This window comes from Papio anubis, chromosome 5 (assembly GCF_008728515.1).
Source record: "Papio anubis isolate 15944 chromosome 5, Panubis1.0, whole genome shotgun sequence".
NCBI lineage: Eukaryota > Metazoa > Chordata > Mammalia > Primates > Cercopithecidae > Papio > Papio anubis.
The window spans coordinates 77,702,725-77,730,238 of NC_044980.1; the positions used below are offsets into that span (position 1 = coordinate 77,702,725).

Sequence of the window (27,514 nt, forward strand, 5' to 3'; positions counted from 1 at the left end):
AAATTTGTGCTGCGTTTAGCCACTAAGGTTGTGATAACATGTTACAACAGCAATAAGAAATTGATACACATAATGTTTTGAGATTATTTAGAATACCAAGAATTAACTAGTAGGTGTGGTTCATCTTGTATTCCAAAATTTATTTATTTCCTTGCCAAGTTTAGGTGCATCCAGATTTCTGTGACAATGAAAGGATGGGTTTATTTTTATTTATTTATTTTATTTTAGTTTTTACTGTAACATATTCTTTTTCTCCAACACATGTACTTATTGGCAAGGTGTGGCACATCATTGGAATTTGATATGGTTTGGCTCTATGTCTCCACCCAAATCTCATCTCAAATTGTAATATGTGTTAGGGACTAACGTGGGAGGTGATTGGATCATTGGGGTGGTTTCCACCATGCTGTTCTCTTGTGAGCCAGTGAGCTCCCACAAGATCTGATGCTTTTATAAGCATCTGGCATTTCTCCTGCTCACTTCTCCTCTTTCATCTGCCACCAGGTAAGATGTGCCTCTTCCCTTCCCCCATGATTGTAAGTTTCATGAGGCCTCCCCAGCCATGTGGAACTGTGAGTCAATTAAACCCCTTTTCTTTATAAATTAGCCAGTCTCAGGTATGACTTTATAGCAGTGTGAAAACGGACTAATACAGCATTGCTTTTCAAGAAAAATGAAATCTTTTTCTAATCTCTATTACTTGGTTTTCCTCATAATTACAACAAGTACTTCATCATTGCTACTACTGTAAGGTCTGTAGGGAGTATTATTCCATTTTTTTTTTTTATGGAAAAGCCAAATATAAATTTATTGTTTTTGAAAGGTCAGTGTGCAATTATTGGGGTTACTAATTGACTTTAATTTTTATGGGACTTCAAAATCTTGTAGTATATGTTCAGTCTACAGTCGCTGTAAACATGATTTAATAATTGGCATTATTTCAAAAGTCTTAAAAAAATAAGAAACGAAAAAACCCATGGTGAGTTGTGAAATGTCCCCCCAAGAATAGGTTTTGCATAGGCTGTGATGAAAAATTTCTATACTGTAGCAAAACTCTGTTAAATAACTACATAGAAAGCAAAGGAAAAGTATGTGGCAGAAGGAAAGGAGAGGCTGCTTTGGCGATTTTAGTTCTTCTATTTATCACTTTAAATAAATTGAAAATGTAACAGAGGAACTCTAAGACTATAATTTAATGTACTGTACTGTATTGTTTATTGAGAGAAAATAGCAGTAGCAAAAACATTGTATTTCAAAATGTTATTTTATAAGATTATTTCAATTGCTACCACCTTTTACCTATAATTTTTATTTTTGCTCAACGGCATTTATTACGTACAGACTCTAATAGGAGTTCTTTTTTTTTTTTTTTTTTGAGACGGAGTCTCGCTGTGTCTCCCAGGCTGGAGTGCAGTGGCCTGATCTCCTCACTGCAAGCTCCGCCTCCCGGGTTCACGCCATTCTCCCGCCTCAGCCTCCCAAGTAGCTGAGACTACAGGCGCCCGCCACCACGCCCGGCTAGTTTTTTGTATTTTTAGTAGAGACGGGGTTTCACCATGTTAGCCAGGATAGTCTCGATCTCCTGACCTCGTGATCCACCCGCCTCGGCCTCCCAAAGTGCTGGGATTACAGGCTTGAGCCACCGCGCCCGGCCTCTAATAGGAGTTCTATCCAACCAAATTTTTTTCAAGACAAGAGATATCTACATCGAGTGGCAATTCAAACAATGCTCAGGATGCTGGCCATCACTCCATTCCTATAGTTAACTTGTGTACTTCCCTGCTTCAGTGATTTTAGAGAATCATATTTATAAAAGAGTAATATCTTTTAGCATTTTTAGAAAACAGTGTCAAGATTGTTGAAATGGTTTAAAACACTATTTGAATTTCCTCTGTATCTCTCTACATATTTTTTTCCAGTGATATGTTTGATGTTTAATTTTATTTGCTATCTTATTAGTGAGGTAAAATTTAATTCATTTGGGCAACATTTTAATGTTATGGCATAATATTTGACCAATAAATAACATTTACTTCAATGTTATATACTAACTTAGTTTTTATATGTATATACACACACACACACACACACACACATATACATACACACATATACACACATACTGTTTGTAGACATAAATGTATGTGTACATATGTATGTGTACACATGTACATGTATATGTGAATATATATGTGTGTGCTATAAGGATTTTGTGTACCAAAATGTCTAAGGGTAAAGGCCATATGATTATATAAGCAAACTCACAAATTTACAAATTCATTAATGAGCTGCCTAAGATAGATTTGGCTATTCTGGGACTTTGTTGGTTTCATATAAGTTTTATAATAGTTTTTTTCTGTTTCTGTAAAGAATGTTGTTGGTATTTTGTTAGATATTGCATTGAATCTGTAGATTGGGCTATCATGGATATTTTAACAATATTAATCCTTCCAATTCATGAACATGAAATATTTTTCCATGTTTTTATTTTCTCTTCAATTTATTTCATCAATTTTTTATAGTTTGCTTTATAGATCTCTTTCCTTTCTTTGGTTAATTCCTAGGTATTTAATTTTATGTGTGGCTATTGTAAATGGAATTACTTTTTAATTTATTTTTCAGATGGTTCACTGTTGACATATAGAAATGCTACTTGGTTTTGTATGTTGATTTTGTATCCTGCAACTTTAATGAATTTGCTTATCAGTTCTAATAGTTTTTTTGTGGAGTCTTTATGGTTTTCCAAATATCAGATTATATCATCTGCAAACAAGAATAATCACTGGTGACAGTGGGCATTCTTCTTGTGGTTCAGGTCCCAGAAGAAAGACTTTCAGTTTTTCCCCATTAAGTATGATACCAGCTGTGGGTCTATCAAATACGGCTTTTGTTATATGGAGCTATGTTCCTTCTATCCCTAGTTTTTTGAGAGTTTTTATCACAAAGAGGTGTTGGATCTTATCAAATGCTTTTTTAGCATCAGTTGAAATAATCATATGGTTTGTGTCCTTCATTCTGTTGATATGATGCATCACATTGATTGATTTGTGTATGTTGAACCATCTTTGAATTTCTGGAATAAATCCAACTTTAGCATGATGAATAAGTTAATATGTTTTTTGTTTTTGTTTGTTTGTTTTGAGACAGAGTCTCATTCTGTTTCCCAGGGCAGAATTCAGTGGCATGATCTTGGCCCACTGCAACCTCTGCCTCCTGGGTTCAAGCAATTCTGGTGCTTCAGCCTCTCAGGTAGTTGAGATTACAGGCATGGGCCACCACACTTGGCTAATTTTTGTATTTTTAGGAGAGACAAGGTTTTACCATGATGGCCAGGCTGGCCTGGAACTCCTGACCTCAGGTGATCTCCTTGCCTCAACCTCCCGAAGTGCTGGGATTACTGGCATGAGCCACCAATCCTGGAGCCATGAATCCTGGCCTCTAATGTACTTTTGTTTAGGATTTTTGTTTAGGATTTTTCCATAAATATTCATCAGAGATATTGGCCTGTTGTTTTCTTTTTCTTGCTGTGTGTTTGTCTGGCTTTAGTATCAGGGTAATACTGGCCTTAAACAATGAGTTTCAAAGTATTCTTTCCTCCTCTATTTTTTGGAACCATTTCAGTAGGATTGGTATTAGTTCTTCTTTAAATGTTTGATAATATTAATCAGGGAAGCCATTAGGTCCTGGGCTTCTCTTTATGAGGAGACGTTTTACTATGACTTCAGTTTTGTCTCTTATTATTGGTCTGTTCAGGTTTTGGATTTCATCCTAGTTCAATCTTAGTACGCTGTATGAGTCTAGGAATTGTCCATTTCTTCTAGATTTTTCACTTCATTGGCATATAGTTGCTCATAGTAGCCACTATTAATCCTTTCAATTTCTGCAGTGTCAGTTGTAATGTCTCCTTTTTCATTTCTGATCTTATCTTATATCTTCTCTCTTTTTTTTCTTAGTCTGGCTAAAGGTTTGTCCTTTTTTTTTTTTAACTTTTCAAAAAAACAGCTTTTTGTTTGCTTGATCTTTTGTATTGTTTTCTTCATTTAAATTCATTTATTTCTGTTCTGATCTTTATTATTTATTTTCTTCTACTAATTGTGGATTTGGTTTTCCCTTGCTTTTCTAATTATCTAAGATGCATTATTAGATTGTTTAAAGTCTTTCCTCTTTTTTGATGTAGACAATTATAGCTATAAACTTCCCTCTTAGTACCACTTCTGGTGTATCCCACAGGTTTTGGTATGTTGTATTTCCATTATCATTTGTTTTAATTTTTTTTCAATTTCTTTCTTAATTTCTTCATTAGCCCACTGGTCATCAAGGAGCATATTGCTTAATTTTCATGTATTTGTGTAGTTTGCAAAATTTCTCTTGTTATTAATTTCTAGCTTTATTCCATGTGGTCAGAGAAGATGCTTGGTATTATTTCAATTTTTTCAATGTTTCGAGACTTGTTTTGTGACCTAATATATGGTCTATTCTTGAGAATGATACATGTGGTGAGGAAAAGAGTGTGTATTCTGCAGCCACTGGATGAAATGTCCTGTAAATATCTATTAGATCCATTTGGTCTGTAGTGCAGATTAAGTTTGATGTTTCTTTCTTGATATTCTGTCTGGAAGATCTGTTTAATGCTGAATGTGGGGTGTTAAAGTTTCTAGCTATTATCATATTTGGACCTATCTCTCTCTTTAGCTTTAATAATATTTCTCTTATATATTGAGGTGCTTCAGCGTTGGGTGTGTGTATATTTAAAATTGTTATATACTCTTGCTGAATTGATGCCTTTATCATTATGTAGTGATCTTTGTCTCTTCTCATAGTTTTTGTCTTGAAATCTGTTTTGTCTAATACAAGTATAGCGATTCCTGCTCTTTTTTGGTTTTCATGGTCATGAAATATCTTCTTCTATCCCTTTATTTTCAGTCTCTGAGTGTCTCTATAGGTGAAGTGGTTTCTTTATTTTTTTTTTTTTTGGAGGCAACAGATTAATGGGTCTTGTTTTTTCATTCTTTCAGCAAGTCTGTATCTTTTGATTGGATAGTTTAGTCCATTTACATTCAAATTTATTGATAGAAAGGACTTACTCCTGCCATTTGGTTATTTGTTTTCTGGTGGTTTTGTGGTCTGCTTTTCCTTCTTCATTTCCTTCTTTTAGAAGAAGGTGATTTTCTCTGACAATATGATTTAGTTTCTTGCTTTTTATTTTTTGTGTCTCCATTGTATGTTTTTTGATTTGAGATTATGATGAGGCTTGAAAATACTATCTTGTAACCCATTATGTTAGGTGGATACGTTAACACTGTTTGCATAAACAAACAAACAAGCAAAAAGAAAACTAATAAACATCCTATGCCTTAACTTTGTCTACCTGCTTTTTAACTTTTTGCTGTTACTATTTATATCTTATTGTACTGTCTACACCTTGAAAATTTGTTGTAATTATTTTTGATTGGTTTAATCTTTCTACTTAGATAAGAGTAGTTTACAAACCACAGTTACTGTGTTATACTATTCTGTTTTTCTGTGTATTTACTATTACTTCAAGTTTTGTACTGTCAGGAAATTACTTATTGCTCATTAGTGTCCTTTTCTAATTAAAATATTTGCTTTAGAATTTCTTGTGCGACAGGTCTAGAGTTGATGAAGTCCCTCAGTTTTTGTTTGATTGGGGATGTTTGTATTTCTCCTTCATGTTTGAAGGAACTTTTTAGCAGATACACTATTTTAGGGTAAAAGTTTATTTTTCTTCAGCATATGTCATGTCACTCTCTTCTGCCATGTAAGGTTTCCATTGAAAAGCCAGCTACCAAATGCATTGGAGACCATTGTATGTTACTGAATTTTTTTATCTTGTCGCTTTTAGGTTCCTTTCTTTATCCTTGAACTTTGCAAGTTTGAGTATTAAATGCCTTGAAGCCATCTTTTTTGGGCTAAATATGATTGGTTTTTTATAACTTATTGTACTTGGTTATTGATATCTTTCTCTAGGTCCCTGGTGCCTTATTTAGTTCATTTGGTGAAGTTATGTTTTCCTGGATGGTGTGGATGTTATTAGATGTTCTTCAGTATCTGGGCATTGAAGAGTTAGGTGTTTATTACAGTGTTCACTGGGATTATCTGTAGCCATCCTTCCTGGGAAGGCTTTCCAGATATTTGGAAGGACTTGGGTGTTGTGATCTAAACTGTAACTGCTTTAGAGGGCACCCCAAGCCCAGTAACCCTGTGGTTCATGCAGACTCGTAGAAGTACCACTGTGGTGATCTTGGACAAGATCTGGGAGGATTCTCTGGATTACCAGGCAGAGACTCTTGTTCTCTTCCCTTACTTTCTCCCATACTAACAGAGTCTCTCTCTCTGTGTTCCAAGCTACCTAAATCTAGGGGTGGAGGGATGCAAGCATCCCTGTGACTACCACTACTGTGACTGTGCTGGGTCAGACCTGAAGCCATCATAGTGCTAAGTCTTGCCGAAGGCCTGCTATAATCATTCCCTGGCTACTGCCTGTGTTTACTGAAGAGTCTAGCGTTCTACAATCAGCAGGCCAGGCCTATGTCTTTCCCTTCAGAGTGGCAAAGTCATCTAGGCCCCAGATGTGTTCAGAAGTGCCACCTGGTAGTCAGGATTCAGGATAAAAACACTTTAGAAGTATACCTGCCATTCTAGTATACTGTCCCTGAGCTGGCCCTCAAACCACAGTACATAGTCCTTTCCACTTTTGCCTCCTTATTCAAAAGGCAGAGGAGCCTCACCCCATAGCCACTGCCACCTCAGGCTACGAGGAGCAATGCAAGACTACCACCAATGTTCCCTTAAGACCCAAGGTACTTATGTCTACTTGTGTTAAATTCTGCCTGGCCTGGAACTCACCCTTCAGGGCAGTGACCTCCCCTCTGGCCCAAGGCAGGTCTAGAAATTCCATCCAAGAGTCAAGTCCTGGAATCAGGGACCCCAAGAGGCTACTTGGTGCTCTACCCCACTGTGGCCGTACTGGTACCTAAGGTGCAAGACGAAGTCTCCTTTGCTTTTCTCTCTTCTCTTCTCAAGCAGAAGCAATTTTGCCCCATAGCCACCACAGCTAGTAATGTACTGAGTCTCACCTGAAACCATCAAGTCTCAGAGGCTCACCTAAGGCCCTCCATACCCAACTACCTGGGTATCACTACTGGTTATTCAGGGCCTAAGGGTTCTTCATTGAGCAGATGATGAGTTCTGCCAGAACTAGGTCCTTTCCTTTCAAGGAAGTGGGTTCCCTTCTAGCCCAGCGTGTATCTAGAAACGTTGTCCAAGAGCTAGGGCCTGGAATGGGGGCTTACATCTCTGACCAGTGCCCTATCCTGCTATGGCTGAGCTGGCATCCAAGATGTAAGACAAAGTCCTCCCCACTCTTTCTTCTCCGTTCCTCAAGTGGAAGGAAGGGGTCTGTTTTAGAGCCACAAACTGTGCAGCCTGGGGTGATGGGAGGGGTGATGTCAGCACTGCTTTGGCTGCACCAGCTGGTGTCTCAGTAAGTCACATCCCCCTACAATCCAGTCCTCTTTCTCTGGGCCTAGTTCAGCACTAGGACTCACCTAAGAGTTGCCGTACTTATGGGATAGACTGCCTTTCAAGTTCACTTAGGGACACAGAGCACTGTAGCCCTAAGTGGTGAGGTTTGCAGGAACTCAAGTTCTGCCCACTGGGATCCGTGATTCTGTTCTGGATAGGGCTAGTTTAAATGTTCCCTCTGTGGGTGGGCATCAGCTGAGTTTGTTCCTGTTTTCATTTCTTTTCTGCTCTAACAGGAAAACACTGAGTTCAATGCTGCACAATTGTTTGCTGTGCTCTCCCCCAGTGCCCAGCCAGAGATGTGCTCTGCTTAAGGGGCTGAGGATAGGAAGGGGTGGCATCAGTGGCTATTCAAGACTATTCTTTCTATATTTTCAGTGCCTCTTTCCATGATATGAAGTTAAAACCAGTTAATATGAGTGCTCACCTGATTTTTGGTTCTTATGAAGGTTTTTTTTTTTTTTTATGTAGATGTTGCTAAATTGGCGTCTTGGTTGGGGATGGTGGGGATGATTAGTGGATTCTTTTGTTCCACCATTTTGCTCTGCCTCCCTTTCCCTGTAGTGTAAATTAACATCAGGACAGAGAACTGCAGACTGCAGATGACTCCTTTTTATTTTATAGATTTTATCAAAATATATACTAGGGGGCTGGGCGTGGTGACTCATGCCTATAATCCCAGCACTTTGGGAGGCCGAGGCGGGCGGATCACCTGAGTTCAGGAGTTCAAGACCAGCCTGGCCAACATGGTGCAAACCTATCTCTACTAAAAATATAAAAATTAGCTGGGCATGGCGGCAGCTGCCTGTAATCCCAGCTACTTGGAGGCTGAGGCAGGAGAATTGCTTGAACCTGGTAGGCAGAGTTTTCAGTGAGCTGAGATTGTGCCACTGCACTCCAGCCTGGGCAACAGAGCGAGACCCTATCTCAGAAAAAAAAAAAAAAAATAGTATATACTAGGTAAAGCTCACAAATCTTGAGTACAATTTGGTGAGCTTTTACATATGCACACACACACCAGAACAAATAAATAGAGTGTTATCAGCTCCCTGGAAAGTTTTCTTGGGCTTTTTTCTAGTCAATATCCTCCTGAATAAATAATCATTACTTTGAATTTTATCACTTTTTAGCCCATGTTTGATTTTATGCATTTTAAATTTCATTGATATATGATTAAAAGGCATTAAACTGAACATATTTAAATTATACAGTTTGATTAACTTTGACACATGTGTATGCCTGTGAAGTCATGACCTCAACCAAGATAATATTTCCATAACCCAATTTTGCCTGCTTTGTACAGCTAAATAGAGTAAACTTTTTCAGCAGTTTCTGGTTTCTTTTATTCATCATTATGTCTGTTAGATTCACTCCTGTGGTTGTGTTTAAGTATAGTATATTTTTTAATCTAAAAAAAACTGCTGTGGAGTATTTCATCATGTAAATAAATCATGATTTATTTTTGCATTCTACTGTTGTGAGATATTTGGACTGTTTTACGTTTTGCGCTATTATGAGTAAAGCCATTATCTACTTTCCTGTATATGTCTTTTGGTGAACATATAAACTCGATTCTCCTGGGAATATGCCTAAGGGAGATACTGCTAGGTTATGGGTTATATGTGTTTAGCTCTAATAGAAATTGACATAGAATTACCCAAAATGATTTTAATAATTTACATAACCATTGGCAATGCAGTAGTATGCTAGTTGCTTTACATCCTTGCCAGCATTTATATTGTAATTTTAAATATTGTATCAGTTCTGGTGGTTTTCTACTGTTATCTCATTTTGGTGTTAGTTTGAATTTTTCTGATGGTTAATCGTGTTGACCACCTTTTCATATGCTTGTCTTTTGAAAATCTACTCTTATAAAGTGTCTTAAGACTTTGTACCATTTTTAGTGGACTTGTTTATTTGTATGGATTCCTAGTATTTATTTGTATATTCTAGATTTAAATTCTTTTTATATTATGTTTATTGCAGTTACTGTCACCATGACTAAAAAAAAGGGAGATGATTCAGGAAACAGATAATTCAACATAAGAAGGATGAAGGGAGTTCCTGAAATATGGTGAGAGAAAATACTAGAATAATTACTGTACAGAAGGTCCAGACAGCAACCCATCCAGACAATACAGACTGGGTTTTGTCAAGAGGAATTTTATTAAGAAGTAGATAAAGGTTGTGCTTAGATTTAATGTTTTTTTTTAAAAAAAAACTAGTAATTAAAAGGGGAAAAATGATGTAGAAGAAATAAGAGATTGGTCTATAAGACAGAAGGTATTAATAATAATCTATATGGTCTAGCATGAAAGAATAACCAGTAATGATAATAAAAATACTGAAAGTTAGTTTTACACTAATTGTGATACAATGATATTGAAAAGATGGAGGAGTGACAAGTGGTATAAAAAAGGTTGATTCATTACTACAAGAAGTAAATAATATTTACTGATGACTAATTCAAGTATATTTATACTATTTAGCAATATGCAAACTAAAACTAGGAAGAATTGAAATATTTTTATCTGGGGAATACGAAGGGGTAATAGAAAAATGTGTGATAGAGAAACACATGCTTTTGTCTTAAGCTTTTAAAGATTATTTTAAAGCTATATACATTTATGTGTTTTTAAAAATGTATAATTCTATTCAAAAAAAAGCAGAACTAGTTAAGAAACCTAAATGAGTGGTATGATTCTAGTTTAATGATTTAGAAAAATGTGGATTATCTGTCTTCCAAATAACCTGAAAGCAGACTCGGGTGACAAAGATAAACTAGAGCAAAAGGAGCAATGAGCAAAGAGGAAAGAAAATTACAATTGGAATGTGCTTTCCTGAGCTCATGTACTGGAAAAGTTAGTTTGAATGTAAGCAGTACTGCTTAACTAAACTCTTATTGGTTAGATTTGTCTTTAAATAATCTGAGCTCCGAAGAAAATAGGATTACTTTATTTTTTTTGTTTTATTCATTTAATTTTATTTTATAATTATATTTTGTTAAATCATTGACACCTATTTTTTTGATAAATCAATCTGCGTGACTATTTGTTCCCTAACTTAAGATCTTAAGTTTATGACTGAAAATGACATATATTTTGATGTCCCTTTTAAGCACTTATAATAATAAAACTGGCAAAAGCAATTCTTTTATCTGTAAGTATAAAATTTCTCTATAATTTTATTCTATGTAACTTTTTCAAGTATCTGGAGGTTCCAATTTTACTTTCGGAGATAATATACTGCTAGATCCTTAATGTCACATAACTGGTAGGGACAACAAAAATTTAATTATGCATGTCTCTAGTGATACTTTGCTACCACAAATATCACTAAGCATTCCATTGAATCTCAGTATATTGCATTTCTTTTTTTCATTCCCAAATATATGTTCTCTAATGTGATCTACATTTTGTTCTAATTGTATCTGGTGATCTCAAAATCTTTGAAGAGCCAGGTTATTTCATTGACTAATCTTCTACCAACAAAGACACAAATGATTAAGTCTCAGAAGGGAATATTGGCCTAGAATTATTGTGAGGTTGTTAAGCATACCAACTCTGGAAAAATTCAAATGAGAAAACCCACCGACAAACATGTCATTTGCTTCTTTGTTTCAAATCCTTACTGAACTTGCTTAGAATTATAGAATACTCCTTCTTCTCTCAAGAGAAGACACACAGGGATCATGTTTTAATTCATTTGACTGACTGTCCTTCTATACCCTGCCTCCACCAGCTGACAAGTAAAAACATAAATTCCAGTTTACCATTACTGGGACTCATTTCTAGACAATGACTGAGAAGCTTCAACAATGGTTTTACGTTAGAATCACATGGGAAACTTTAAAAATACATCAGGTCTTTTGCCTTAACCTGAATAATTATAAGTTTTGGGAGGAAAGGCACTATTCAGAATTGAGTTGTTTGTTTGTTTGAAGTTACTGTGGAGTGTGAAAAACACTGTAAAACAAATAAATCCCGTTTGACTTAAGGATCTCTCTTCTCTAACACACCATTAAGACTAAATGCATCTTTCCTTTCATTGCTGTTTACCTCTCTGATTAATAAGCAAGACTCTAGGACAATTTATATTATCTCATACTATCTTCATAATAAGCTATAGTGCTATTCTACTTTCCCTAGTTACTACCCAAATTCTTCTTCTGTAAACTCTGGGATTCCTAGTCTATACGCAGTAAACTGCCCTCTACCTTTAAGCCCTTTAAATATTTTTTTTTTGCTTTAAGGAAGCCTGGCTGCTCCATGTCAATACCATATGGCCCATTGTTATACTTTATTTGATGTGAAGTGAGTTCCTTAATGAGAGCATAGCTGTGTGAGATAATACTATGATGGCTGGAAAGGCATTTTGTAAATCCACAAATGGTAGTTCTGGTAGAAGCACTGTATGCAGGGAAGGAAATCCATATAGAAAGTAAGTATCCGTTACAGTAAGAACCAACTGCTGCCTCTTCCATGAGGAGACCAGTCCAATGTAATCAACCTACCACCAGGTAACTGACATATCACCCCAGTACATCACTGGGACTCAATGCTAGTCTCTACTGACGACAGATGGGCATTTTCAGATTTTGTTATGTTTGAATGTATATAATGAGATATCTGGGAGATGAGGCCCAAGTGTAAACATGAAATTCATTTGTGTTTCCTGTGTAATTTATACACACAGCCTGAAGGTAATTTTATATAATATTTTCAATACTTTGTCCATAAAACAAAGTTTTTGCTGCATTTTGACAGTGACCCATCACATGAGGTAAGGTTTAGAATTTTCCACTTGTAGTAAAATGTCAGCTCTCAAAAATTTCAGATTTTGGAGCATTTTAGAATTTGGATTTTTGAACTAGGGATAGTCAAGCTATATTATAAACCAGTTTTATTTTAATTTCCTTGATTTTTATTGTATATGTAATTATATGTATGTTTATTTCATATCTTGCCACTTTATATCTATATAAGATAATTAGTTTTTTAATTCATTATACTTATTAACTTTCTTATATTAGAATTTAATAGATTTGATGATAGTAATTTTCTTTTTTCTATCACATGAAAGTTTTTAATTTATTAATCTTCTCGTGACAAATCCACAGTGGGCACAAATAACATCATTGCAGCACCTTACTCCTTCGGCTTTTTGCAAGCACCAACATTGGCTTTTGCAGTCCCCCTGACTTTCTTCATTCTGTTCTTGTGTTCCTTTCATTGTTTTCTTGAGGTCTTTTTCTTCTCATACAGGCCATTCTTGCAAGTCTAAGTTTGGGTTCATTTTTCTTTGCATAATCCAAGTGTCACAAATCATGCCAAAGCCAGTTGTCTTTCCACCACCAAAATGAGTTCTGAATCCAAATACAAAGATGACATCCAGTGTGATCTTGTACATTTTGGCTAGTTTTTCCCGAATTTCTGTCTTAGGCACTGTTGCCTTCCCGGGGTGAAGGACATCAGTGACCATTTGTTTCCTCTGAAGTAGTTGGTTGGTCATGAACTTTCTAGTGCAGATAGTTATGGTGTCATTCATGATGGTGGTCTATCTCAATAGTAATTTTCTTATATTCTAATTTTGTTATTTTTAATTCTGCAAAAAATGAAAGTTTTTATTTTAAGCTGATTTTTTTATATGTGTGTTTCATCTAATTGCATCAAGAGTAAGAATATTATCTGTTGCTAGACTTTCAATAATATAATTATTTCATTTTTCATGATTAACTTGTTAGTCTACTTGGACCCTCTTATATCTTGTTATGTTTTATGACTATGCACTTTGTGATAGAATTGATGTATATGTAGACTTTTTCAGATTGAAGTACTTTATGTGAAACCATGCAAAATATTTCCTCCCTGAAGGTGGGCATTTGGTGTACTTTTTCTTTTTCATCTATCATTTTGTGCTATTTATTCATGCTTACTCTTTTTTTTTGTATTGATTTAATTTTATTTGCTTCAAATTATGATACTTGCTATGGCTACAGCGTTGTCTTTCTGCCATGCTTTTAAGTGGTCCTGTTTCTGACTATTTTCACCCACTCAACCAATTTCTGGGCCTAATCAAATGGGCAAAAGCCTTAAAAAAATGAAACAGTCCATTGTACTTTACCTTCTTTTATTGCTTTTGTAGGAAGTTTGTGAATTCATTAGTCATCTGAGTGTTGGCTGCTAACAGAAGTTTGTGTTCTCTTGGCCTGGTGAGGTAAAATATAGCTAACCAGGTTGGAAATGGTGGAAGGAAAAAAGTGTTATAAAAATCTGAACAGGATAAGCTCACATTTGAATGAGAAACCAGAATATCTACATATTTAGACAGCTTTAAGAAACATAATTTTCAACTGTTTCAAATTTACCTCAGAGCTTGAGAAATTAGACTGTATTCAAGTTAAAAATATTTGCTCTTTGGAATGGCTGTAAAGAAAATCAAAAGGCAAGTCACAAAAGAAGAGAAAATATTTAAAATGATAAATCTGACAAAGGGCTTGCATCCAGAAGATAGTCTTGTTACAGCTCAATAGGAAGAAGGCAAACATTTGAAAATGGGCAAACCATTTAGCAGATACTTCACAAAAGAATATAAATGTCCAATGAGCATGTGAAAAGATACTCAACAGCATTAGTCATCAGAATTACAGATTAAAAAGCCCGATGAGATACTGTTCCACACACATGAGAATGGAGGAAAGTAAAGAAGCTGATAATGCAAAATGTTTATGAGGACTTGGAGTAACTGGAAATCTCATACCCTGTTAGCAGAAAGTAAAATGATATAATAATTTTGGCAAGCTATTTAGCAGTAACCTAAAATGTTAAATGTATACCTACCTTAAGGTACAACCATTTGACTCCCAGAGATGTATCAAAGATAATAAAAACGTGTCAATACAACAATATGTACATAAATGTACATAGCTGTTGTAATCACAATAGCTCAAAACTGGAAACAAACCAAATATACACTATTAAATAACTTAAATAGTTGAAATGTATTGTATTTCCATAAAGCTGATTTAAAAATCCTGGAGTGTCTTCTTGTTTATTTTGTGTTAAAGTTAAGTGAGAGGCAAACTCTATTCATAGCATGTTGAAAAAGTAGGGAAAAAGGTGAATATTATTTTTTCCCTGATTTTCTCCTTTTAAATGTTTGATACTATAACATAAGACACACATCTAATAGTTTTCTGCATATATTCAGACCACATGCATGTCAAAATAGGTGAAAATGTTTTAAAATACATTTGGCTCACCATATGATTTGGTACATGAAATTAGTGTAATCGTATATCTCAACATATGATTATGCAAGGAGCTATATGAACTCAATTCATATTTGAGATTATATTCGTGTCCAAGCTACAAAAAGCTGAAATGACTGAAATGTCAATTTCCCTATGTCTAAATAACTTGTTTTTATGCACAGTGCAATACCTATCAAGTCTTTTTCCTGAAGGAAGTTATTTTTTGGCACAACAATTTCCTGCTGGTTTTTCATATGGTTCACTTTCCTGTATTATTATATTTGAAAACTGCATCATTACTGTTGCAGAATATGAACTCATGATATGTGATGATGCTTTGAGGTAGAAACGCTGCAAATGAGACTTGAAAGTCATAATACTTCCTCATCCTTGTCTTCAGTTTGGGGAATGAACATATTTTCTCTCTTTTTCCCCTCCATTTGTGTGTAGCTATAAAAGATCTCTGTGTTCTGGGCTTGGATCTTTCCGTTTTTCCCAAGAATTAGTAATTGTAAATACTATATTTTCATATCTGTTTCACTGCCAAGGCGCTTCTCTGTTGTAAAAATTAAGTTTTAAATTTTAGGTTGCATGCAGAATTTTTTTCATAGACAATAGAGTTAAATAACAAAAGGATTTTACATGACAAATAGCAATTTCTTCATAGCTTTCCTGAGAGGAAGAAGAATTTTCATAAAGATGGAAATACTAGGGAAAATTTCAGTAAAGGCCATATCAGAAAATAAAACAGAAATCTAAAATAAATCACCTTCACTACTCCATTGCCAAACAATGTCTTGAGTAAATCTGGGAGGAATATTACCAGAGTGTTCCAGTGTATAATAATTTTGATATTTTTTGCTTCATATATAGCACTACAATCTACTAGGGTTTTAAGTTACACTCTACATTTTTTTCATTTGTATAAGATAATGTAGTCTGAGTTTTTAAAAAATCAAATAAGCAAGATTTTATTTTTCTTGTACTTACCAAAATAGAACAAACTGAATAATAAAATTATTAGCTATTTGGTATTAAAACAACTTTCACAAGATAATTATTTATAAGCCTCCATGTATTGAATTAGTAGAAGTACAATGGTCTCATCTTGTAGCTTTTGGAATACCTAATATATGCTGAATACTTTCTATGGAATATACGTAATGTTAAATAACAATACTACCTGAAGTTTTTATAATCTAATTACAGCGAATCAGTTTTTATAAGCTAAATAAATTAAATCTGGACACATGTGAAGGACCTTTAGACTGAATTATCAATTACAGTATTATAAATTAATTCTGAATCAGATAATTCTTCATTGCTATTAGTAAAGTCATTTACAAATGTAAAATTGAAGCTTAAAGAGACTAATTAACTCATACAAAAACATGGAGCTTTTAAGTGGCAGGCTAGAATTGAAACGCTGGTATATGACCCCAGGACTCAGAACCGTTTGACTGCTAATTTTGTATCATCCACTTTACTTATCTTTTGAAACCAGTAACCTTTCCAGACTAACGTGGCTTCCCAAGAAGTCTTCTGGCTGTCTACATCCCTGAATGAAGTGCTTCTGAACTGTTCAGATTTCAAGACAGCAAAAGGACAAGGAGATGACTATGTGCTCTCTTTCAGGGGGAGAATAACAGTGATGGTTTCGATGCTAATCTCCATTTTCTCTGATTCCCTTACTCCATGGACTTAGCTCCAAATTCCTCTTTATATACTGTCATCTCTACAAAATGTCAAAATAATCTTGCTTACATTCTCTTCACCTGACAGTGGTTCTGACATACAACTAAATGCAACTTATTAAGAGTACTGCTATGTATAAAGTATAAATTAGAACATGAAAGGCCTCTTGTTATATAAATAATGTCTGCAATTGTTGTCCTTTAAACTAATGTTTTAAGGTGACTGTAACTCATCACTGCACAAAGCTGTGACATCAGGACATTAAGAATAAAGGAGTATAGTACTGAATTTTTCACTTCAGTATTCAGGAGACAGTGAAGTTATTTTAGCCAAATATCCAAATACTATGAAGATCTTATTAGAGTCAAAATTGCTTTCTTTATTTTTAAGAGGTTATTTTCAATATGTGTTTATGTATACTAATTCCTCTAGCTTTATGATACCTGACATGCATTGCTGAATTGTAGCTGGTCATGTCTACATCTTACCATGCATATTTCTATTACATCTCTGCTCAGAGTGGGATTGATTTTTTTCTTCCTCTTTACCATCATGTGCTTTATCTTTCAGTGCATGGACTACCCTGGCTTTTTAAACAATGTAATGATGACAACAGTAACAACAAAATAACCACCTCGCTATTTATTAAAATTGATGTTAAATGCTTTAAATGTATTATTTTACTTGGTCCTCAAAGCTGTCTTACTATTTCCATTTTAAAAATAAACTAACCAAGATTTTGAGAGGTGAAAGTCCCAGAACAATGTTACATCAAGAGGAACTGTTAGAGCAGGGAATGCAAATGAAGTTCATGTGCAAGGCTCCAATAACCTTTCAACTACTGAGGCTTCATTGCCTCAGTGATCCACTGAAGCAGTATTTCCCACCTTCTCCCCTTCAATTACTTAGATGAGACTCCCTTCTCAGTCTAATGATCCCGATTCTTATTTTGCAATACAGTCTGTCCAAATACATGTCTGAAATTCTGTTAACAAGAGACCATATAATTTAGCATAAAGAGTATGGGTCCACTCAGGAGCAGACGAACCTGGGGTGAAGTCCCATCTCCCTTACTGATGATTCACTACAGGTAATGGAATTGGCTTGTTTATAATCTAGTTTCCTGATTTGTAAAAGGGAATCATAATAGTTTAATCTAACTCTGGGTTTGAACATTAACTAGGGTAAGGCAAACAAAATTTGAAGCTACTTCCTGGGGCCTACTAGGTTGTGTGTCATTATTTTCTATTTCCTTTCACTTTGCTTTTACTTATCTTCTATCTGTGTCTACTTTCTTCCAAAGGCCCCACTTCTTGGCCCTCAGACGCTTGACCCTGGAGCTAAGGAAATTAGAATATCCTAAATAGGCATTGTGATATTTAGATTATCTGCATGGATACTGGACACATATGTTCCTTTAAGCAGTCGAACTAGGGTGTGTGTTTGAGTTGTTGTTTGAAGGAATATTGGTTTATTGCATTAACTTTTATTTTACCTATAATAATACCTATCATTTCTGGAGTATTTGCAATTTGCCAGGCTTTGTACTGAGAGCTTATTCCTCATTATTTGCTATTATCCTACCAAAAACTTTAGCAGGCCAGTAAATTTATTTTTCACAACTTTCAGATGAGGAAACCAGTTTAGAATGGTTAAGTAATTTTTCCAAGATCTCATAGGACTTACTCTGGCCTAGAGTCCAACTGATGCCCTCTGAGCCTTCATTTCCAACCACAACAAAATATACCGGCTCAACCTTTACATTTATATGGCATGTTCTATAGAAGTTTGAAAGTATTGTCTGGAGTTGGTTCTATTTGATGTTTGATTTTATACTTAAAATTTTATCATTTAAATATTCTGTCGGTGTAGCTAGCAAAAACACGTATATTTATTCAACAGACTTGGTTGAACACTTCTGATATGGAGAAGATCATTTTACTGATAAGAACAGTAGTAGCATTGAGCCCTCCAGGTATTCATCAATGTTTCCTGACCTCTAAAAGAGGTGTAGCTAATTAAATCAATCATGTTTTAAACAGTGTTCAATTTGCTTAGTGTAATTTAGGACTAACCCATTTTGATAGCAAGACAAGCCATAGCTAAATCAATTTTTAAGCAGTGTTCTCCCATTTGGCTAATTGTAACTATTTGTTTAAATGAAGAAAAAATAAATATGTGATGTTTATTTCTTGGATTAATATAAATTAATATAGATGTGGCTAAATAAAAATTATTAAAAAGAGACAATGCATTATGTTCATATGTTACTTGACATTTACATGGCTTAGATAAGTGCACTGACATTGCTGTTTCAATGCTTTTTCCAATGTGACAGATTTCCAAAACTGAATTCTTAATATTGATGAGGTAACTTTAAGAAACATTTTAAAAATTCCAAATATACTCTTCCTTTCCGGAGGGCTAGTAATTATTGTATATTATTTAAATTAAAGTTACATGTCTGACAGCATCTCCTATATAAAACAGAGTTAATTCCACTGGAACTATAGGTCACTTACAGACATTCATTATTGTGTGTGAATGCTAAAGATGAGATAATTCATTTAAAGGTGTATTTTTGTAATAGTGCCCAAGTGAGATGCCTACAAATTAAACATTTGGCAAAATTCCTTAGATAAATGGAAAAGGTCATTCTGAAAATTTGGTTTGGTAGATTTTAACAGCTGCACTATAAACTGTAATTGCAATTTAAACAACCTCCAATATCACCCTGGAAAGATCATAACCTGCTTAACCAGCCACCCCTCAGTGCTTGAAGAGACAGCTACAATTTTATAAACTTCTGGAGAAACTTCCTCATTTATTGCTTGACTCCATGGTCGTTGTTACATGTAACTGGCTCAAAAGTTAAATAAGATCTATGGTGATCTGGTTTGGATTCATGTTCCTGCCCAAATCTCATGTTAAATTGTAATCCTCCATGTTGAAGAAGTGGCCTGGTGGGAGGTGATTGAATCATAGGAGTGGATTTCCCCCTTGCTGTTTTCATGATACTGAGTTAGTTCTCTCCAGATCTGGTTATTTAAAAGTGTGTAGCACCTCCCTCTTCTCTCTTTTCCTTCTTCTCCAGCCATGTAAGATGGGCCTGCTTCACCTTCACCTTTTACCATGATTGTAAGTTTCCTGACGCCTCCCAGCTTCCTATATAGCCTGAGGAACTGAGTTAATTAAACTTCTTTTCTTTATAAATTACCCAGTCTCAGATAGTTCTTTATAGCAATACAAGAATGAGCTAATACCTATAGTCTGTGAGAGCAAAACAAGACAAAACAACCCTCAACACTGAATTCCTAATGTATCAACAGAGCAAGCATAGTTAACATACTTAAACAATAACAAGTTAAATTTTGGGTTGGTTGCAGTGGCTCACGCCTGTAATCCCAGCACTTTGGGAGGCTGAGGTGGGTGGATCACTTGAGGTTAGAAGTTCGAGACCAGCCTGGCCAACATATTGAAACCCCATCTCTACTAAAAACACAAAAATTAGCTGGGTGTGGTGGTGCATGCCTGTAATCCCAGCTACTGGGGAGGTTGAAGCAGGAGAATCACTTGAAACCAGGAGGCAGAGGTTGCAGTGAGCTGAGATCATACCACTGCAGTCCAAACTGGGTGACAAAAGTGAGACTTTGTCTTAAAAAAAAAAATAAATAAATAAATAAATTTTTCACATGAATATTCTATGGTTGTTTTTTAGAAAACTCTGAAGGTAGCATGTATTTTCAGAATATATTTTGTCCACATAAAAATAGTATATATTTTATGATAGTTTTAATGTTATGACTTTTAGAAAAATTAGGTTTATAATATTGTGTTTCTTTTTCATTGGGAGATTCAAAAGCAAAGACATTCTTTTAGAAAGAACATGAAGTCCTAAACATAATAAATCATACTCAAAAGTATAAAAGCTAAAATAGACACAAAAAATACCTGTTGATTTGTAAAACATAGCATTAATAACAGTTCACATCGGTCAAAAGAAAAGTCATAGAATGATATAAATTTTTAAATGGCAAATTGATTACTTTGTGAAATAGGAAAATATAGAGTTAGTGACCATTATGCCCTTATTTTGCAATTTGGTTAATTTCAAAATTTTAAATTAACTTTAATTATATCATTTGGTCTCTTTCCGTCCTTTTCATTTTACTTCTGGACATTTTCATTTTTTCAAAAAACTTCGACATATATAGATATCAGACTGTGTACCTGTTGAAAGAGATTTTGGTTTTTAACAAAAATACTGCTGCCATTTAACATGTTGAGTTTTTCTACATTTTGAGCTATGGTATGTCTGTATTACGGTAAATATAATTAGTAGTGTGGAACACACTCCTAAAATCAAGAAAATGTGAATACAATGGATACCAAATAAATTTAGTAAAAAAATTTTCTGTCATTAAAAAAATGATAAGAAATCAATTTACTCTAAATAGGTGTTTTTGAACCTGATATTAGAATACGATATGAAGTTGCCTGAGTCAGTGATGAAGTTATATTTTAAATGGATGCTACATATCATGCATCCAATTCTCAAGGAAATAGTTTTTTTTCCCCAAATTTGAAATTTCTATGTTCAAAGTTAAATAATGACACGAATATTTTCTTAGACCTTTATTTGTCATCTTAAGGTTTTCTTTAGATTAGTATAGACAAATGAGTAAAATTTTATAAAAGACACTGAAAATCTCTTCTGCAATGACATATACATTCAGTAGTTATTTGGTAAGAGCATTTTAAAACATGAGTATGCTTTCCTACAAAAATGCCAAACTGGGACATGTTTCATAATAATGACTGAATTTGACTATAACAGTCCATATGGCCTTTTTTCATTTATTTACTTTTATAAAAATAGTAAATTAAAAAAAAAAAAAAAACCTTTGTGCTAAACTTTAGTGTGTAAGTGCTTTCAAATATACTATCAATTTATTTACATTATAATAATACTTTCACTGAAATTCTTATGTTGGTTTAACAGATGAGAAAACTAAGGCCCAAAAACTTTTAAGGGTCATCAATTTTTTATCCAAATATTAGGAAAAAAGTTCTGAAACTCAAATTCTAACCATTCAGCCTCATTCTTTGGTCTCTTTTATTATGCCACCTAAAGCATTTTTAAGAGATGCTAACTCAATTGATTATTCTCTCTGATAACATCTTTTTAGATAACAGATAAAATAATAAATGGTAGTACTGTATACAAAAGGATAATTTGGATAATTAAAGTTAATAGATGTGACAGGCAAAAATAAACATAGGCACATACAATTTCAATAGCACCACTCAGGAACACATTGGCAATCTGAAAAAAGTTGCATGAGCATGCCACTTATAAAATGACAGCACTCCATACAGTCAATTCACAGTAATCTCAAATCCCGTGGATACAATTATTCGTTAAAGCAACAAACAGTTTAGTTTGAGAAGGCAGAAAAAAATAACTGACAGAAAGATGAAGCAAAAAAAAAAAAAAAAGAATGTTTTTCACAACCCAAAGATCTCAGTTTGTGAAGGGATTTAACTTGAAGCTTGGTGCTGACCCTCTGATGCACTCTGAAGGGTTGAGCCAAACCCTTAGAGATGTTACATTTTTGACATTTCATTAGCCACAGATCTTTCCTTTCTTTTCCGTAGAGCCAAGTGAAAGTTACAGATCCCATGACTCGCTGCTAAATAAGCCAGAGGTGGCACAGATGCTCTAGCCAATATCTCCTTTGTCAATAACACAACTTCTACTTAGATGTGACCTAACAATTTCTTACAGGATATAGAAAAGATTGATCTATGTAATTTTTTCCAGAATTAGATGAACATAAAAGGTTTCTAAGTTCATTTCAGTACAAGTAAATGAACATATTCAGCTTCTCTATTCTCCTTATCTCTGCCTACTGCAGTTTTGTCAGAGGCTTACCTGGTGGCACCATGGAATGTTCCTTAAGCATCTACAAGCTTTTAGATACTCAGTGAAATAGTCTGTTGAATTCATTTTGAGCTTCATAGAATGGAAATTGTTTTTCTTAGGTATTCATCAATGAGTGGTGCAAAACAGGACTTCTCAGAGAATAAGAGCTTGACTGGGCCACTTCCAAATATTAATGCTGCCTAGTAATTTGAATGAACGTGAAGAAGAGTGAAAATAGAGCTACAGATATTTAAATATTTTACATTTAACTAATTCAATCATAAGACACACAAAGCACAGTGATTTCAAATTTAATTAGGTCACATTTGGGGTCATTCTTAAATGTAAGACTCAGGCCAATGTCTCTTCTGGTCTCTCCATAATTAGCCAGCTATAAAACTGCTGAAATATTCAGAAACATAGAAAGACACAAAGTAGCTCCCACCCAAAAAAAACCCATGAAATCTTTAAAAGAATAGTTACTTAAATTCAGATAGTATAGCCGGAATTTAAGATCAGAAGCTCTGCAGCCAGAGTGCCTAGAGTGGAACTTGGCTTTGTTACTTACTAGCCGTGTGAACATGTGTTTCTGTTTTCTCCTTTGTATAATTTGGATAATAATACTACTTATATTATGAGGTTGTAGTAAGCATTAAGTGATTTAGTATTTGTAAATAGATTAAGAGACTTCATTGGCAGATTCACATATATACTTTTGTTTTAAATAAAACAGAAAAAGACAGCATAGTAGGTTGTGTTATCCTCTAAAACAAACAACCCTCAAATCTCAGCAACTCGAATGGAATTTTATTTCTCACAGTCCCATTTGAGTTTGGAGGCTCCACTGAGAAATTCTATTTAAAGTACTTAAACAGGGACCCAGAATTTTTCAATCCTGTGGCTCTCATCCTGATGTATCCTCCAGGTATTCTCTGCACTCAGCTGTCTGACAGATGAATTAAGATAAAGTGTGGAGGCTCAGCTAGGATGCTTTATGAAACGTATGAATGTATACATAATTTCCAAGCACATCCCATTGGTCAGATCTCAATGATATGGCCCAGACTAAGTAAAACAAGCACTAAGAATTGTAGTCTTTCCATATGTAGTCCTTCTGTTGAGCCAAAAGAAAAGGGCTGCAGGCCTCAAGCAAGTTTGAAACACAGCAGAACAGTCATTACATATTAAGGCTCCAAAATAATTGATGGCAAGGAAATAAGATTAATTTGCATCAGATGAACATAAAAATGCATAATTGTCACATTAAGATTATAGCTAATCCAGAAGAGTACTAAAAAACATAGAGCACATAAAGAGTCTCAAATGACAAAGTTACCATTAGGAGAAATAAGTTTTGGCATTTGATTGCTGTATTAGGCTGTTTTTGCAACTGCTCTAAAGAAATACCTGAGACTGGATAATTTATTACGAAAAGAGGTTTAAGTGGCTCGTGGTTCTGTAGGCTGTACAAACATGGTGTCAACATTGGTTGGCTTCTGACGCGGTCTCAGGGAGCTTTTGTTCATTGTGGGAGGTGAATTAGGAGCAGGTACATCATATGGTGAAAGCAAGAACAAGAGAGAAAGGTAGAGAGGTGCCACACAATTTCAGTGACCCTTTATTGTGTGAACTCAGAGCAAGAATTCACTTACCATCAAGGGGATAGCCCAAGGCATTCATGAGGAATCTACTCTCATGATCCAAACACCTCCCATTGGACCCCACCTCCAACACTGGGATTACAATTCAACATAAGATTTGGTGTAAACCTATATTCAAACCATGTAATTTTACTCCTGACTCCCCAAATGTCGTTCTGTCTCACATTGCAAAATACAGTCATACTGTCCCAACAGTCTCTCAAAGTCTTAACTCATTCCAATGTTAACTCAAGCAAAGTCTCATCTGAGACAAGGCAAGTCCCTTTCACCTATAAGCCTGAAGAATTACAAATAACTTATTTTCAAGATACAATGGGGATAAAGGAATTGGGTAAACATTCCTGTTCCAAAAGGGAGTAATCAATCAAAAGAAAAAGGCTACAGGCCGCATTAAGCTTCAAAACACAGAGGTATTCAGTAGTCATTAAATATTAAAACTCCAGAATAATCACATTTGCCTCCATGTCCCACATCCTGGGCATACTGGTGCAAGGGATCAGATCCCAAGACCTTGGGCAGCTCCACCCCTGTGGCTTCTCAGGGTTCAGCTTCTGTTGCTGCTTTCATGGGGTGGAGTTAAGTGTGCCTTTATTTTTTTCCAGATGCAGTGTGCAAGTTGCCAGTGGATCTACCATTCTCAGGTCTGGAGGATAGTGGACCCCTTCCCACAGCTCCAGTAGGTAGAGTGCCCCAGTGGGGACTCTGTTTGGGACCTCAAACCCCACATTTCCCCTCTACACTTCCCTAGTTGAGGATCTCTGTGGAGGCTGCACCCATGCAGCAAGCTTCTGCCTTGCACCCAGGCTTTTTCATATATCCTCTGAAATCTAGGTGGAGGCTGACAAACCTCCTTAACTCTTACACTATGTGCTCCTACAGGCTTAGCATCATGTGGAAGCCACCAAGGCTTACAGCTTGTATCCTCTGAAGCAGAAGCCCAAGCTATACCTGGGACTCTTTGAGCAGAGGCTGGAGGCAGAGTAGCCGGGATGGAGGAGCAGTGTCCCAAGGCTGCAGAGAGAGTGGGACCCCAGGCCTGGCCCACAGAACTGTTCAGTCCTTGTAGGCCTCAGGGCCTGTGATGGGAGGGGCTGTCTGAGAGATCTCTGAAATGCCTTCAAGATCTTCTTCCCATTGTCTTGAATATTAGTACTTGGCTCCCTTGTAGTTACACAAATATCTCTAGCAGGTGGTTGCTTACCAGACTACTTAAATTTTTCTCCCCTCACCAAATTTTTTTTTTTTTTTTTTACACATGACCAGCCTGCAATTTTTCTAAGCCTTAATGCTCTGCATCCTGTTTAAATGTAAATTCCAACTTTAAGTCATTTATTTGCTCCTACGTCATAGATCCCTATGGCATAAACAGAATGGAGCCAAGTTCTTTGGTAAGGCATAACACATGTGACCTTTGCTCTGGTTTCCAATAAGTTCATCATTTCCATATGATACCTCCTAAGCCTAGACTTCACTGTCCATATCACTATCAGCATTTTGATCACAATTGTTTAACCAGTTTCTAAGAAGTTCCAAATTTTCCCTCATCTTTCTGGCTTCTGAGCCCCCTAAAATATTTCAACTTCTGCCCGTTTCCAAGTTCCAAAGTTGCTTTCACATTTTTGGGTATCTTTATAGTAATGCCCATCTACTCAGTACCAATATTATGCATAAGACTGGAAAATGTATAAAGAAAAGAGATTTAATTGGCTCACAGATCTGTAGGATGCTCAGTCATGGCACTGTCATTGCATGGCTTCTGGGGAGGCCTCAGAGAGTTTTACTCATAGTGAAAGGTGAAGTGGGAGCAAGTGCATCACATGGCAAAACTAGAAGCATGAGAGATAGTGAAAGGTGAAGTGAGAGCAGGTGCATCACATGGCAAAACTAGAAGCATGAGAGAGAGAGAGTGAGGGTTTGTGGGAGATACCACAAACTTTTAAATGACCAAATCTTGTGTGTACTCAGTGTGAGAGCTTATCACCAAGGGGATAGCCCAAGCCATTCATGACAGATCTGCCCTCATGATCCAAGCACCTCCCACCAGGCTGCACCTCCAGTATTGGGGATTACAATGCAACAAGAGATTTGGTTGGGGACATGTATTAAAACTGTATCAATTGCAAAAGAAGGGTGACTATCGTTAATAAGAACATATTATATGTTTCAAAATAGTGAGTTGAGAGGACTTAGAATGTTCTCACCATGAATAAATAATAAATATTTAGGTGAAGAATTTACCAATTGCCCTGATTTGATCATTACAAAATGCATTCATATATTGACATTACTCCATAAATATTTACCCCATAAATATCTAGCTAATTATGGGTCAGCTAAATAAAATAAAACTTTAAAAAATAGTGAAGGAGGAGAAGTCAGGCTACGTCTTCTTTTCTTTTTCCCAGTCTTGGAACTTCATTAAAAAAAAAAAAAAAGGAAAAAGAAAACAAATAGTCTCCAGTGAAACTTTGTTTTTCACTTCTTCTTAACTCCATAAAGATACAGAAGTCACTCTTATAAAAATGAGTAAATAACATTCCAAATTATTTTTCTTTTAAATTCATTGGAAATTATTTTTAAATATGGTCATGTAAATGCAGTACCTCTAGTGTAAGGTACAGAAGAAGTTTACGGAAATATGATTCCTGTATGTGTTCAATTGCCTACTTCAAGTCTACAGGGTGCTCATCATAACTCTTGCAAGGAAGATATATTTATTTGTCTAACTAAACTATATATCAAGTAAATTCCTGGAAAAAAAAACAAACATGCAAAATTTGTTGCCTATTTGAGAAACTGAAAATTACATTTTAGATAAAATACCTAAAGCTGGTTTTTTTTTAGATTTATTAATTGGTTTTGATTTGGTTATCAAATATAAAGACACCATGAAAATTAATAAAATAAGCGAATGTGACTAGTCTCCTCTGGATTTTTGTCACAAATATTTGGTAAGCTATGCTATCATGAAAAAGAAGCACACAGGCATTTACCATTTTTCATCAGAAATGATCCCCACAAGAAGTTTTCTGACCAAAAAAGCTAAGAATCACAAGGATATTGGAATGAAACATCCTGGTTCCTGGCATCATGCTGCCAGTTACCAATTCACAATTTCCTATCCTGTAAAACAAGAATAATAATAGTGCCTACAAAAAGCATGTGGCTGTGAGAATTAACAAATAAAACTCATGTTAAGTTCTTAGCATGGTACCATAATATGTAGTTAATGTTTAATACATTTTAGTTATTTTTAATTTTTCTTTCTTGGAATTTTAAGATGCTGTGTACAGTCAAGATATTTTTTATAAAAAGGTTATCTTTAGTGCATCATTTATATAAAGTGTTCCATGGAACTCACCCCGGGAAATACTAATATAGAATATTTGAGCAACTATTAACATTAGAACTGAGTTATTTGAAAACCACAATTAT

The 27,514-nt window shown here is 35.1% G+C and overlaps 1 long non-coding RNA gene and 1 pseudogene across 2 annotated transcripts in view; one reads left to right on the forward strand and one right to left on the reverse strand.

The window, feature by feature from the left end:
* The window catches only part of LOC108586340, an 80,928-nt gene that overhangs the window by 34,148 nt on the left and 19,266 nt on the right, over positions 1-27,514 (forward strand). For both annotated transcript variants that reach the window (XR_001903529.3, XR_001903531.3), the window contains exon 3: positions 9,532-9,619. This is a non-coding gene — a long non-coding RNA (uncharacterized LOC108586340). The remainder of the gene's footprint in view (positions 1-9,531; positions 9,620-27,514) is intronic.
* LOC110743491 lies at positions 10,593-13,155 on the reverse strand (annotated as a pseudogene).